We start from the raw sequence: 13,915 nt of genomic DNA, 5'->3' as shown, positions 1-13,915 counted from the left end.
GGAAAATGCTTTGCCATGTCTGGCCAACCACGTTCTTAAAATAGAGGACACACGACTTCCTACCGTTTCCTCTCACACACTTGGGACAAGGACCTGGCTGTGGTTAACAGTGGAGAAAGTAAGGTAACACAGATGGAAAAAGGAGAACACTGTGAAGACATGCCAGACACGATGACCTTATTTACTTTTTTTCCCCAATTTCTTTCTTTGGGCTGCAGCCATCTTCTGCAAGCTGCCGAGGGACTCAGGACAGCAACAGCAGGAAATTCCTCCAGGCTTCCCTCCAGCTGTGATTGCTGGTGCTCCCTCTTACACAGAGATGGATGCTGCACACCAGGTCTGTGCCCCAGGTAGTGGTGTGAATTACACCTAGAAATAAACATTGATTGCTGCATGGAGAAAGCTTTCGTGTGGAGCAGCCCTCCATTTGGGCAACATTAGTTGCCAAGTAAGTGTCATCGCACTTTGTTACTCATTACGTTAGCTCCCCGTGAAATATGAAGTCATAGTCAATGTTTCAGTGTTAATCCCCAGGATCCTCAACGGACTTGGCAGAGCCGCCCAAGGCAGTGCCTCCCTCATGGGAGCGATGTCCTGGAACAGCTGCTTTCCCTAGAAACTAGGAAGATGTCACTTTTGAGGCCGATGGTGGAAGTGAGGGGGAGAGTGGGGCCTTTGAAGCTTTCAAGATGTCCTAGCTTGCAGGTGGGAGGGTTAGAAAGGCTGCGACCTCGTGATGCACAGCGCAGCACGGACCTCCTGGTTCATGGACACAGCTCACTGTGGGAAGGGGCCTGACAGAGACAGAGGTGAAAGGAAGAGTGGCATAGAAAATTCAAGGAAAAGAAAGGGAATTAAAATATTTGTGAAAGATGTGTAACCCATGTAGCTAATTTGGAAGATGGGTATCTACATATTATGTTACTTCTCTGCGTTTTGGTATTTACAAAAGGTAAGTACTAAAAGCTCAGGATCGATACAGTGACCTCAGACATTCGAAGTTTAACATCAGTCACACCCTTCAGAAAAGATCAATCTTACTCTAATTCTGTAGCTCAGTCAGTGTCAGAAAATGCTATTTGTAGCAGTTTGTCTCTTTGGAGGCATTCAACTACTTTGGTTCTTTTTTATTAGTAGGTAGATTCAGGGAAGAAATCGTCAACTTGGTGGATTTAGATTTCAGCTTTCATTCGTTTTCCTTGTGTCCAGTGTTCTTCCACTGATAGAAAATATTTGCTTGTTGCTATGTGAAGACCTATTACACAGAAATTTGAGCTTGTCCTATTAGAGTTGGAAAGCTGATGCATTGCAGATACAGCATCAAGAAGCCAAGTGTGCTACTGAAGAGTTAAACCCTTGTTTTGTGTGCTTCAGCTGAAAAAAAGGACTGAGTGACTTTTATTAATAATGTGGATTTAATTATGGATCTGAGAGTTGGAAAAAAAGTAATAAAGGAAAAAATTTTGGATAAAAACCAAACACACCTAAGAAGTTTTACATTGTTAAGATCCTGAGGGAAAACAGAGATGTGAGATATTATCATGGGGAGAGAAAATTGTGGCAAGTCAGGAAGAAGAAATATGAAAGCACAGTACATAAAATATCTCTCAGAGACATGAATAAATGTGTCTCCATGGTGTGGGTATTTGAGCTCTTCAAGGCAAGGACCGTCTTTTATTTTGTTTTCTACCAGGAGCAAAAATGGTGGGGACCTGATTTTCAGTTTCCAGGTGGGGTCTTAAAGACAGCCATAAAGTAAGTAATGAGTTATATTAATAACTCCTGAACGTGAATCTGCAGCCCTTGATCATAGGAGAGGCATTGCTAACTTCTGAGAAGGTTTGCTGGACATCTGTGGACAATCTAGACATCTGGTTGTACGCCAAGAAGATCAAGTAGAAAGCCAGGTCCCCTGTTTTGTATTTAATTACTGCTAAGAAGTTATAAAGAGTGCATTGTGATGCAACCTTTGCAAGTGTCACTGGTGATTAGACTATTGTAATACTATTTCAATAATGCAATATGAACCTACATCTTAGATTTATCTGGAAAGTACCAATGCAGAATTTGGCAGCTTTGTTTTGGTTTTGCTTCCAGGATGCATTTCTCAAGCAACTCATGATGTAAATGCTTTGCTGTTCATTCTGCAAGTTGCTGGGTAGGGTTTGTCCTTTAAATGGCCTGGGACCTATCTCTTGGCCAGCCACCCCTCCTTTCTGTGCTGGAGTGCCATGGCAGAGATAGGAAGGATTTAGAGACTCAGCTGGAAGTATAGAAGAGGTTAAACTGAGAGGACTTTCCTATGAGGATACCTGCCTTGGCCCTTGTTCCCAGCTCTGGATTTGTAAAACTCTAATTTATTGAACTGAAATGTGTGTTCAAAGGCCTGTTGGTTTCTTAGCCTGTCGAAAGTGTAGAAAGATTTGCCAGTGGGGCACACTCAATAAAACTGGTGGATTGGGAGGGTCAATGTGGCCTTTGTGAAAGGAAGCTTGGCCGTCCAAACCTGATAGAGCATTCTCAAAAGAGGCTTAGAGGCACGTGGATAAGAGTCATAGTATTGGCCTATTATTGTTCGCTTTCCAGAGGCTCTTGACAGACTCATTCACCAAAACCTTTTAAGGAACCTAACATAAGACAGGAGATCCTTACATCGATAAATACTTGATAAATGGGAGCTATAGATAAATCACCAATTCTTGGAGCAGACTGAAGTCAGCAGGGGAGTTAAATGGTGGTCTGTGGTGGAACCTTTTATGTTCAGTGAGCAGCAACATAAGAAAATTTGCTGGTGAAACTGAATTACTCAAAGAAGCAAAGATGAAGGACATCTGTGAAGAGTTGTAGAAGGATCTGCTGGATGGAATTCAAGGTAGATAAAAATAAAGTGATACAAATGGGGGGGAAAGGGTCTTAAATTCACCTGTTGAACAGTGATTTCTGAGCTGACCATTACAATTTAGGATTGAGATCGTGGGTACACAATAGATTCATGAAAATATCAGCTCAATACTCAACAGAGGTTGGGGACGCATATAAAATTGTAGCGGTTGTTAGGGAAGAAAACAAAACAGAGAGCATAATTTTGCCATTCCCTTAAATCTGTAAGTCTCTCAATTGTTTTAGTTCTTTCATGTTGTGAAGGGTGCAGCAGAACTGGAAAAGAGCCAGAGAAGGTCAGCAAGGGTACAGAGCATCTTGTTAATGAGTTGTCGCTAATGATGTTAGGGACACCCCACAAGGTCAGTGGAGTGGGTCTGCCCTGGCAGGCTGGGCCTTTCCCAGGCTCAGCTGAGGCTACAGCTGGGGATAGCTCCTGCCTATTTGTATTAGACTTGTCCCAGAAAGCTGCTGTGAAAGGCACTGGTTTTTAGTGGATGTGAGGACAAGGCTGTAAAAATAAACAGAAGTAATTTTGTTGAAAATATCCACTTCACTACGTAGTGGCAGAATCAACCCTCCTGTAAACAGATCCAGTTCCTTTTTTTCAAAATACTCTTCTTCAAAGCTAGTTTTCCACATCACTTCTCAGCCACCATCTTACTATCGTAAACGAAGGGCATGTAAAGCCTAGGAAGAGTGTGTGAACCAGATTTTACACTAGACTGCATCTCTTTCTTATGAACCAGGAAGCTGCAGATGCAGAAGTTAAATTTTATGTCTCTTATTGTAGTAGAAAAAGGGAGAAGCTCAGTGCAATCAGCCATGTCTGGAGGACAGGAGGAGAGACAGAGGAGGGAGAGCTATTTTCAAGGTAAAATGCCGTTAGTTATACTGCCAAGATCTAAGGTCCCAGATGCAGAGGGAATGCATTTCCCACTTTTTTTTTCTTTTTTTTTTAAGCTAGCAGCCTCTCTCTTTTGTTTTTTTTTTAAATTAATTTTTGGCAGTAACATAACCCCTGGAATCCTGCCATTTACCGCTTTAAAAATTTCTCTTGAAAAGAGGGAGGGAAGCAGGGAGAAAGCAAAGGGTAGAGGGAGTATGAAAACCTAATGGAGCAGATTGCAAGGGTACATAACTAACATTTTTTTCTGCAAAAATAATCTCTCATTTATTTTTGTGATAAGTCCATTTTTATGTCAGGCCTCTGTGGGAGAAAAGAATACTGTTCAGTAGAGATTACTGGCTAGTTCAAAGTAGCAACAGGACAGCTAGGCAGAACTAAACATACTGGTATTTTATGGGGTTTCCTTAAAAGAAGGCTGTCAGTGTAACACGATCATTCCTTAAAACTTTAAAGCATGAAGTGTTTGTATTTAAAAAGATGCAGCCATGGAAACACAGATATGTTAAAACAGAGTAAAGATTCTTCTCATTTTGGGCTGAAGAGTTTCACAGATGCTGAGGAAAGGGCACAGCATCCTCATCCTGCCCCAGCAAGATGCGCCATCTGGTCTGTGTGTGTTTGTCACTGACGGTGTTTTGAGACAGGTCTCTACCCATTTTTCGTTATCGTCTCCTCTGCCTTGGGTCAACTGGAATTAGGATAGCCTCTCCCTGCCCACTTCCTCGTCATCCTATGCACCTGTTGCCATCCTCATCCCCTGCCAAGCAGCAGCCCCATGACCATTTGCAGCGAGATGGGGACTGGTGCAGGTTCTCGTGGCACCATTCCCCGGAGGATGCAAAGTAAAGAAAAATTCTGGGAGCCCCTCTCAATGCCTGTGTCTCCCTGCACGTTTGAAAAGGATAGATGTAAAACAATCCATGTGCAGTAGAATTCTTTATGGTCATTGTTTCTGCTTCACTAGGGAGACCTTTGAAGGGAGTTTCAGGGCTCAGTATTGGGTCCAGTTCTCTTTAATACCTTTATAATGACCTGGACGAGGCGATTGAGCACACCCTTAGTAAGTTTGCAGATAACACCAAGTTGGGCATCAGTGTGGATCTGCTTGAGGGTAGGATGGCTCTACAGAGGGACCTGGACAGGCTGGATCAATGGGCCGAGGCCAGTGGTATGAGGTTCAACAAGGCCAAGTGCCAGGTCCTGCACTTGGGTCACAACAACCCCATGCATCGCTACAGGCTTGGGGAGTGGCTGGAAAGCTGCCTGGAGGAAAAGGACCTAGGGGTGTTTGTCGACAGCCAGGTGAGTATGAGCCAGCAGCATGCCTGGGTGGCCAAGGTGGCCAGCAGCATCCTGGTTTGTGTCAGAATAGCGTGGCCAGCAGGACTAGGGAAGTGATCATTTCCCTGTACTAAGCACTGGTGAGGTCCCATCTCGAGTACTGTGTTCAGTTTTGGGCCCTTCACTACAAAAAAGACATTGAGGTGCTGGAGTGTGTTCAGAGAAGGGCAACAAAGCTGGTGAGGGGTCTGGAGAATAAGTCTTATGAGGAGCAGCTGAGGGGGCTGGGGTTCTTTAGCCTGGAGAACAGGAAGCTGAGGGGAGACCTTATCACTCTGTACAACTACCTGAAAGGAGGTTGTAGAGAGGTGGGGCTTGGTCTCTTCTCCCAAGTAACAAGCAATAGAACAAGAAGAAATGGCCTCATATTATGACAGGAGAGGTTTAGCTTGGATATTAGGAAAAATGTCTTCACCAAGAGGGTTATCAAGCATTGAGGCTGTGCAGGGAGGTGGTGAAATCGCCATCCTTGGAGGTATTTAAAAGACAAGTAGACATGGTGCTTAGGGACATGGTTTAGTGGTGGTCATGGCAGTGTTAGGCTGATGGTTGGACTCAGTGGTCTTAAAGGTCCCTTCCAACCTATACAATTCTACGATTCTATGTGTTTTCACCTTACTGATAAAAGCCAGGGGTATACATGCGAGCCATTGCGATATAGTGGTGGTGGTGGACTACAGTATTAACAGTTGGGAATGAATAACGGTGCCATCGTCAGTCACTGTGTTGTGCTTACCCAGAGGCAGAGTTTTTCCTTTCCCATGCTCGGCTTTCCCATCATAGAGCTTTGCCAACTACTGGCCAGGGCCTTGGCAGCTGCCTGCGCTGCCATGCTGCTCTTTGTCCAGCTCATCAGTTTCCTCTCCTAAAAACAACCCCCTCACAATTAATACTGATAGATGCAAGCTTCCTCTGTATTATTTCCTTTTTAATTAGTTCATTCAGCTTTTCCCCAGTTGGTTTCAGCTGAAACCCCAGTTGGCCTGGCCAGCTTCCAGGTGCTTGGAGAGGAAATGCAGAGTTTACCTTCGTGTACTACTGAGTAACAAGATATGCACCCTATGGTCCATATTTTGGAAGGGAAGAGGAAGAGGGGGAAAAAAAGGGAAGCCAAAAATGATTCTTGTGTAAAGGATATGGATGGGTTTTGTCTAAATATACTGCACCATGCACATCCTGATATTCTCAAGCAGGATATCTTTAAATGGATACTGACAGCTGATTTATGCTTGGTACTGGGTTGTTTTTGAAGGGACATATGTGTAAAAGAAAATGTGAAAGATACCATGGCAAAATATAAGAGGAACTGTTGTTTTCATAAATGACCACATGGTTTCAAAATTTAAACATCTCCCTGCAATGTTGGAAAACTGAAGCAACCACATCGTGGTGTTGCACAAGACCTGCTAAAATGGTGCCACGGAGAAACAGAAGTAGAACTTACTCTTTGCGTTGTCCTGCAGAAGGGGGAGGGGACCGCAGGTTGTCGCACAGTGCAGCCTCTAGTCTAAGCAGGCTCTGCCATGTTCATCTGGTTCAAAAACACTGTCTATCTGAAAAAGCCAAACAGTGCTTTTTTGAGCTGATGGCTAAAACGTGCTTTTAAGCTGCACCAGACTGCAGGCTGTGAAGCAGCACAAGCCTCCCTTGGAGGTCAATCAGTGGGCAGGTATGAACCATATGGGCTCGTAAGTAGCAAAAATATGTCATTGCTGATCTTTCTTGTGTCTCGATTGCTGATGCTACCAAAGATGTAGCAATCAGTGTGGATAATGGTGTCACACTAGCCTTTTGTCCACCAAAGTGCTCTGTAAATTCACATTACCTACCTGGACTTTTGCAGGGTAATAAGGTTCCAGCAGCTGCAAGTAGTGGAACATGGGAAGAGCAGACCAGCAGAGTGAAACCGGTGGTGCAGAGGCCCACTAACTACCTGCTTGGGGGATTTTTTCTTTGGACAAGGTGCAGAGGAGTGGCTGGAGTGGCTTTAGGTGACCTCCTGGGATGCATCTGCTGGTCTGGTTTTACCCTGAAAAAAAACAGTTGGTGCCCTCTGGGACTGCTCTTGCCATGGTGAATCAAGGGGTGGGAAGTGGCAGTGCTCTCCTGGCCCTACCTAAAGCACTGTTGTAAAAGACAACAAAATGTTGAACTTAACAGGAGCTGAGCAGACGCAAGGGCAGAAGGATCCCCATCAGGCTCCAGCATTCACACGTTGTGGAGCCCATCCGCACAGCGCTGCGCAGAGCTGCCTCACCCCTGGTAAGAAATAGTGACGTTTACTTCATAACTGCCTGCTTCTATATGTGTGCAGCCTCCACCTTATCTCTGAGGCATTTTTTAAATTCCCAGCATTGTAGCATGCTCTCTTGCTCTCCCAGGCATCTCATATAACCGCATGCCTCCCTGCCATGCAGTGCTAGGCAACTTGTTACTGTATGTCTGAGGAAAAGTCTGGAATAACCTTAATTTTCTATTTAAAAAGCAGCGGCTGGTCGCAGCAATTGTCCTAAGGAATGCTTTATAGTTGATCTGCGTCCTGATATGTGTAATATTACCGAGGACAGGATAAGCCAGATCTGGAGGCCTGTGAATAATACTGTATTGTGAGAGACTTCCACCTTTTCTTTTGTGGCAGACAGAAAGTGCGTGTCACTGGAGAAGGCAAGGCTTTCAATTGAGTTCGCCAAGTGTGTATTTAAATTTTAGGATCGTACCAGATGTGCGTCAGAAAATTGAATATTTAGGGTTTTTTTACACAGTTCTATTAAGGGATTAGGAAATATTGGCATCATTAAAACAGGCAAGGAAACATTTATTGGGCTGTCAGAAAACCTTGCAGCTTCAGATAAATCCACTGTTGCTTTTCGCCAGGCCCTGGTTTCCTGTAACTCAGGTGGATGGTAAGGACTGTGAAGCAATGGAAGAGTCACCAAGACAGCTGTCACGCAAGGGTGAAATCACAGGCTGGTGTTTCCCCTTTAAAAAGCATTTAGACAAGCACATGTTGGGAAAAATGCCCTTCAGTCATTCTTACCATTCAGGTGGGACAGGGATCAGGCACCTTTGGTGTTTCCTACTGATCTTTCGGGTTTGTAATGGCTGTAGAGAGATAAACACAGACATGCTGAGTCACATCAGCTGAAAATCAGGGCTTAAAGGTTAAAAATTGATATTGGGTTAAAATGCTGATTCTAAAATGTTTGGTAGTAAAAAAAAAGAAAAAGAAAAAGGTTGCTTGTGAAAGAGCTTGTGCTGCAAGCAGAGATTCCAAGAGTAAGATCTCTAGAAAATAATTTCACTTTTCTATTCTTTTTAATATAGTAAATGTGAATAAAACTTCATTAATTAACTCTTGCTTTTCACAACTCTCTTTTCATAATGAATATCTCTTTTAGAGAAGAAAAGGATATAAAGTGTATAATAATTGACTTAACTGATAGTATTGCACCTTTGTGGTTTATAATGTTACGCTTGTACAAATCTGCTTTGTGTTGTATTTGTTGTGGTCCAGGGCGGTGCAGAAGGTTGTCAGGGAAAGTTTTAGGTTCTACATGGAGGAGAAAAAGCCCTAGTAACCTCTGTACAGTGAAACTAGAATGTGGAGACTGTTATACTGGATTATGTCCATCATCCATCTAGTCTAGTATCCCACATCTGAGAGTTGTCAGTGCCAGATGCTTCAGATGAAAGTGTAAGAAACTTGCAGACAAGGGATCGTCTTGATTACTGATAGTTATAGTTTTGCATAAGCTCTGGAGAGTATGTTTTAATACCTCTTCCAGAATGCTTGTCCTTGATGTTTTTAAAGTTTATATAAGCATCTAGCCCTTTCTGAAAGTTGTTACATTTTGTATTTTAGGGTTTGTCTATGGGAACAGATCCCATGGTTTAATCCCATCTTGTGTGAACATTTTTTTTCAGTACTGTTCTGATCATTCAATTTCATATAAACCTTCTTGTGAGGGAAGATAAAGAACAGAAGCTCTTTACATAATTTCTTCCTATAAGCCAGTGTTCCATGTACATTTTATAATGCCCTGCTTTTTGTCACTGCTACAAGATGAAAACCCTGAACCTTAAAACTAGAAAAGAAAAAAAAAAAGATTCAGGAGGGGAAAATAGCTCCTATTTTTGCTGGGTTGAACTATTCAAATAACACAGACAAATATTTAAGTATTCTTCTGGAATAGAGTTTAAATCAGTAAAAGTGTGTTACAAAAAAGTGAGTCATGGCTCAGTAGCAGTCTTAAAATCATATAAAGTTGGCTTGGAGGGTTTTTTTTTCCATTCGAGAAACTGACAATACAGTAAACTTCTTATTGATTGAAACATGATAGCAACAAAAACATTTTGTTTCAGCTTTGCTTTGTATGTCAAAAATGCAAAAGAAATTGATTTTGGAGGGCAGAAGAATTACTGCAGACCAGAATGTTTGATGTTTCATTAAAAGGAATGTTAGACTTGTATCTTTCACATTTTTTCAGAACGAAAAAAGGTCTAGGTGGGGAAGCCAATATCAGTGCATATATTCGAAGGTTGCTTCACACAAATATACACAAGAGAATGAGGAAGAGTGGAGAAAGAATGAGATGTGTGTGAAAGATTTCATGTAGCATAAGTGTTCTTGATATACTTGCAGATTATTTCTAGAGCATAAAGATGTTTAAAACACAGCTGTTTGAGGAGTTGCCACTGCCACATACAGTTAAATTATAATGCTTACTACTTCTGTGGCTTGAAAATGTTTTTTGTTGTTTGGGGGGAGGAAGGGAGGTTGGGGATTTTTATTTTAGGCAGGACGCCTTTGCAGTGAATAGAAGAACAAAGAAATTAGGAAAAGTAACAAAACAAAAGCAGTCAACAAGAAGAACTGAATAATTAAAAACTTAGATGCCTCTATTTTTTATCTGCCATGTTTCTTGAAATCAAATGAACTATTGTAAACTATTTTTTCACTAGTTATGCAAACAGCTCAGAAAAACTCAAGCCATTCAGACTCGTTCTGTAGATATTCTGGAAGTCAAACTCTTAAATTTTTGTTGTTAACACTGTCGTGAATATTACGATTCATTTGAAAGATATATACTCCAATAGCACTGGCTGCACCAGAGGTCTCCTGGAGTCACGGTGAAGCCATCCAGATAGATGCCAACACTGCCTCTGGAAATAGAAAAGTTAGATCTGTGAAGGTGCTGAGCATCTGATACGTCCAAACACGGACATTTGAAATCTGGGAAATGAATTACACTCTTAGAAGGCTGTAATTGGTTTTCTCCATGTCATTTGTACTGGTGTGAACTAAAATTCAACATATTTTTATTGCCTGTGTTCCAACTTAGGCTGCACTTGATCAAAGGTAACTTAGCTTTCATCCAAGTACTTCCAGGGAACAAAACCATATTTCTTGTCCAGACTCTTCTGACCTGTGCAATATTCAGTAGTGCTCTTGTAAACGTATAACAAATGCAGATCAAGAAAGTGCCCTGACTTCAGTGTTTAAAAACCACCTCTGTCCCACTAAGAAAGCAGGTAAAAAAGTGTTTACATCATGTCTCTTCCCTCAAGTTATTGTTATATTAAATACGCTTTGGCTGCTGGGAGCATTCATATTAAAAAATGGAAAGGTTTACAGTACCGTAAGTAATAGCTTCATTGGGGTATGAAGAATATTTTAAATGAAGTGAATAGTTACCTTCATTTTTGCACACTCTGGAAAGGATATTTAAACTGTTTTGACATGTCCAGACGCTCGTTTTAGAATCAGTCTTTCCAGACATTACTCAATCCACCTGACATCGGAGAAGTAGGATTTGTCACCAGTTCTTGATCTAATGTGTTTTTGTGCTGAATTCAGAAACTATTAACTCTATTAATGTGGAGTTGTTCATACTGAAAATATTTTTTTTTTTCCACAGCCCAGTCTATGCCAGTGGACTTTACTCAAGGGATAATGTGCAACCTGGTATGAATGGGAGAGGCTGGGCGTGGAGCCATTTGGGGATACTTCCATCAGTAATTTCTAACCACTCTGCCACGAGTGTAACATTATTGTTTCAGATATTTACAGTTCTGTCATTGGTAAAAGCAATTTTCCATGCTGGTTTATGGGAATTCATTAGAGGTTATTAGTGAGTAAAGATTGTATTCCTGCTATCCTGCAGAACTGCACAAATGTGCTCTTTTAACAAGTCATATTTAAAGGGACTTAAGTCAGACCAGTTTAAGGCAACTTTTGGTTTCCAGGAAGTCAGATCTTGTCTTACTGTGGAAAAAGTCTCCTTCATGTGTTACAGAGTCACAGAGTGGCCAAGGCTGGCAGGCCCTTTTGGAGGTTGTCTTGTCCAGGCCCCTCTGCTTGTGCAGGCTCAGCCAGAGCAGGCTGCCTGGGGCCTCCTCCAGGCAGATTTTGATGTTTCCAAGATTGAGATGTCACAGCTTTTCTGGGAAACCTCTGCCAGTGTTTGATCACCCTCATGGTAAAGAAAGAACTTTAGTGGTTGGTTTTTTTTTTTATTTTAAGTGGAATTTCCTGCATTTCAGTTTGCACCTATTGCTTCTGGTGCTGTCACAGCGCACCACTGAGCTCCATCTCCTTTAACTCCTCACCTCAGGAGTATATATATATACCTCAGGTGTATATATATATATGTTGCTAAATCCTCCTGACCCGTCACTTACCAGGCTTTTTGCAAAGCTCCCTCTTCTCAGGATCCTGCACTTCATCCGGACCCTCTCACAGTCGCTGCAGCCAAGGCTGCTGCTGCCCTTCACATTCCCAACCAGCTATTGCTTTGTGTAAGTATGAGGTTCATCATACCATCTCCATCCATTGGCACCTCAATCACCTGGTCCAGGAAGCTGATATCAATGTACTCCAGAAACCTCCTGGATTGCTTGTGCCCCACTGCATTACTCTTTTGAGTATTATTGGGGTGATTGAAGTTCCCCATGAATATGATGTCCTGCAGACAAGAGTCTTCTTCCCGTTGACCAAAGAAGGTCTCATCAGCCTCTTCACAATCAGGTGGTCTGTAGCAGACATCCACCACAACATTGCTCACATCAGTGGGCAATTAGGATTGCCCTAATAATCCTAATTTATGAACTCTCTGTTGGTCCTTGTGTGTCATCACTTCTCGTGGTTCTCATGGTCATCACTTCTCTATCCTGTCATTCCCCATTAAAAGCTCTCTGCTCCAGGTTGGTCTGCCTGTATTATGTAAACTGTAGGTAACACAAAATCACATTTTGATGTTGCAATCGTAGTTGTAACATGTGTTATCAGGCTGAGGTAAGCCCTAGATTTCCTTTTAGCTCCTAACATGAAACTCCAATCTGCTTAATATTTATTTGCACTCCTTTGGGCCTATTATGCTCATTTCTTAACAAAGGTGGAAGTAAAAAAACATTATGTTCATAAAAAAACCATTACTTGATCAACAAAAAATGCTTAGGTCCCTCTGAGATGGTTCATTGGGATTGTTATTTTGAACAACCTTTTGCTGTAAAATCCTAATGCTTGGTTGGATTTTACCTTGGTTCTGCTACTTGAAGAAAACACTGAGTGTATATATGGGCATGTGTAGGAAGAGGTATGGGATTTCCTTCAAACAACTATATCAATGTGAAAATGATTTATCCCTTACCTCCATTCAACGTGTGGTTTTTGGCTTCTTCAGACATAGGACTTTACAAAGTCCGTTTCCCCCTGTGACACAGCTTGCTTTATTTCTTCTTTTCATGCCTTGAATGAAGAGACTTTTGAGTCACAAACAGTGAAATAAATTTATCTGAGGAACTGACTTCCTTATCCTCTGCTCTCCCTGGAACAAAATGTTGCAGGGGCATTCTTAAGTATTTCACTTTTCATGGCTTGAAAATTTCCCCTCCACTTTAACCTCCTTAATCTTCATTTACTTTTGCAACCACTTCTTGCTCAGTTAAAGAAAAGATCTCTCCCCTCTCCAAAAAAGAAAATCTTTCAATTATTTTTAATTTTTTTTTTAACAGGAAATCAAAATAACCGTGCTGTTGTAGACCTTGCTGCTGTGCTCAGCTGGGTCTGGCTGTGGCTACCATGAACCATCTGCTGTGCTGCCGGTGGAGAGAGACCCACATGATCCACTCTAGGGCAGGGATGAGCATAAGGCCAACAACAGCAACAGAAAAAAAATATCAGAGAAACCTCAGATGACACGCTTCTGGATATTGCTGTTTCTCCGTGACTTAGAGGAATGTTATCTTGGCTTGCTACGGGACATCTCCACGGTAGACTGGTGGCCACCCCCACCCTCTTTAATAGGAGTTTGGGTCTGGCTGGTGCACCCTGTGCCCAGCTGAGGTTTTAGCCCTGAGCACGGGGGCTCAGAGGCACCTCTGTGAGGACGTGGTGGGGAAGGAGGGCTGCACGAAGCACAGCCTCATGTGAATGGCAAAATGATTGCAAATGTGAGGGGAGGGGGGCGTTTGTCGTTGTTTTAATTTGGCTTTTGTTACTGCAACTTCTTTTCATTCACTGCGCTTTTCCACAGTCAGCACTGCGGCTGCCAGCAGTCGTTCCTGTGAAATGCTTCTGATTATGGTTGGCGTCAGCAAATACAGCGTCTACAGCCCCTCTGTAGTGTTTCCAAAAATGTGTTAGCCTGGATGGAGGAGTAATGGGTCAAAAATGCAAAAATGGTCTGAATGTCAATCTGCAAAGCAAAATGCTTTGCAACCTGTTGTTTCATTCAGCTCACCAAAAGCTGCTCACAGTATTTCTCTACATAGGGTGTATTACTT

General features: G+C 42.3%; 1 long non-coding RNA gene across 1 annotated transcript; it reads left to right on the top strand.

Moving 5' to 3' along the window:
• The first annotated feature begins 7,271 nt into the window (after window positions 1-7,271).
• Window positions 7,272-13,746, top strand: LOC141736184 (uncharacterized). Its single transcript, XR_012584917.1, has 2 exons — window positions 7,272-7,393; window positions 11,050-13,746. It is a non-coding gene; the product is annotated as an uncharacterized LOC141736184 (long non-coding RNA).
• The last annotated feature ends 169 nt before the right edge of the window (window positions 13,747-13,915 follow it).

This window comes from Larus michahellis, chromosome Z (assembly GCF_964199755.1).
Source record: "Larus michahellis chromosome Z, bLarMic1.1, whole genome shotgun sequence".
Lineage (NCBI taxonomy): Eukaryota > Metazoa > Chordata > Aves > Charadriiformes > Laridae > Larus > Larus michahellis.
Note: the sequence above shows the minus strand (reverse complement) of the source record. Positions and strands in the feature narration are given on the sequence as shown.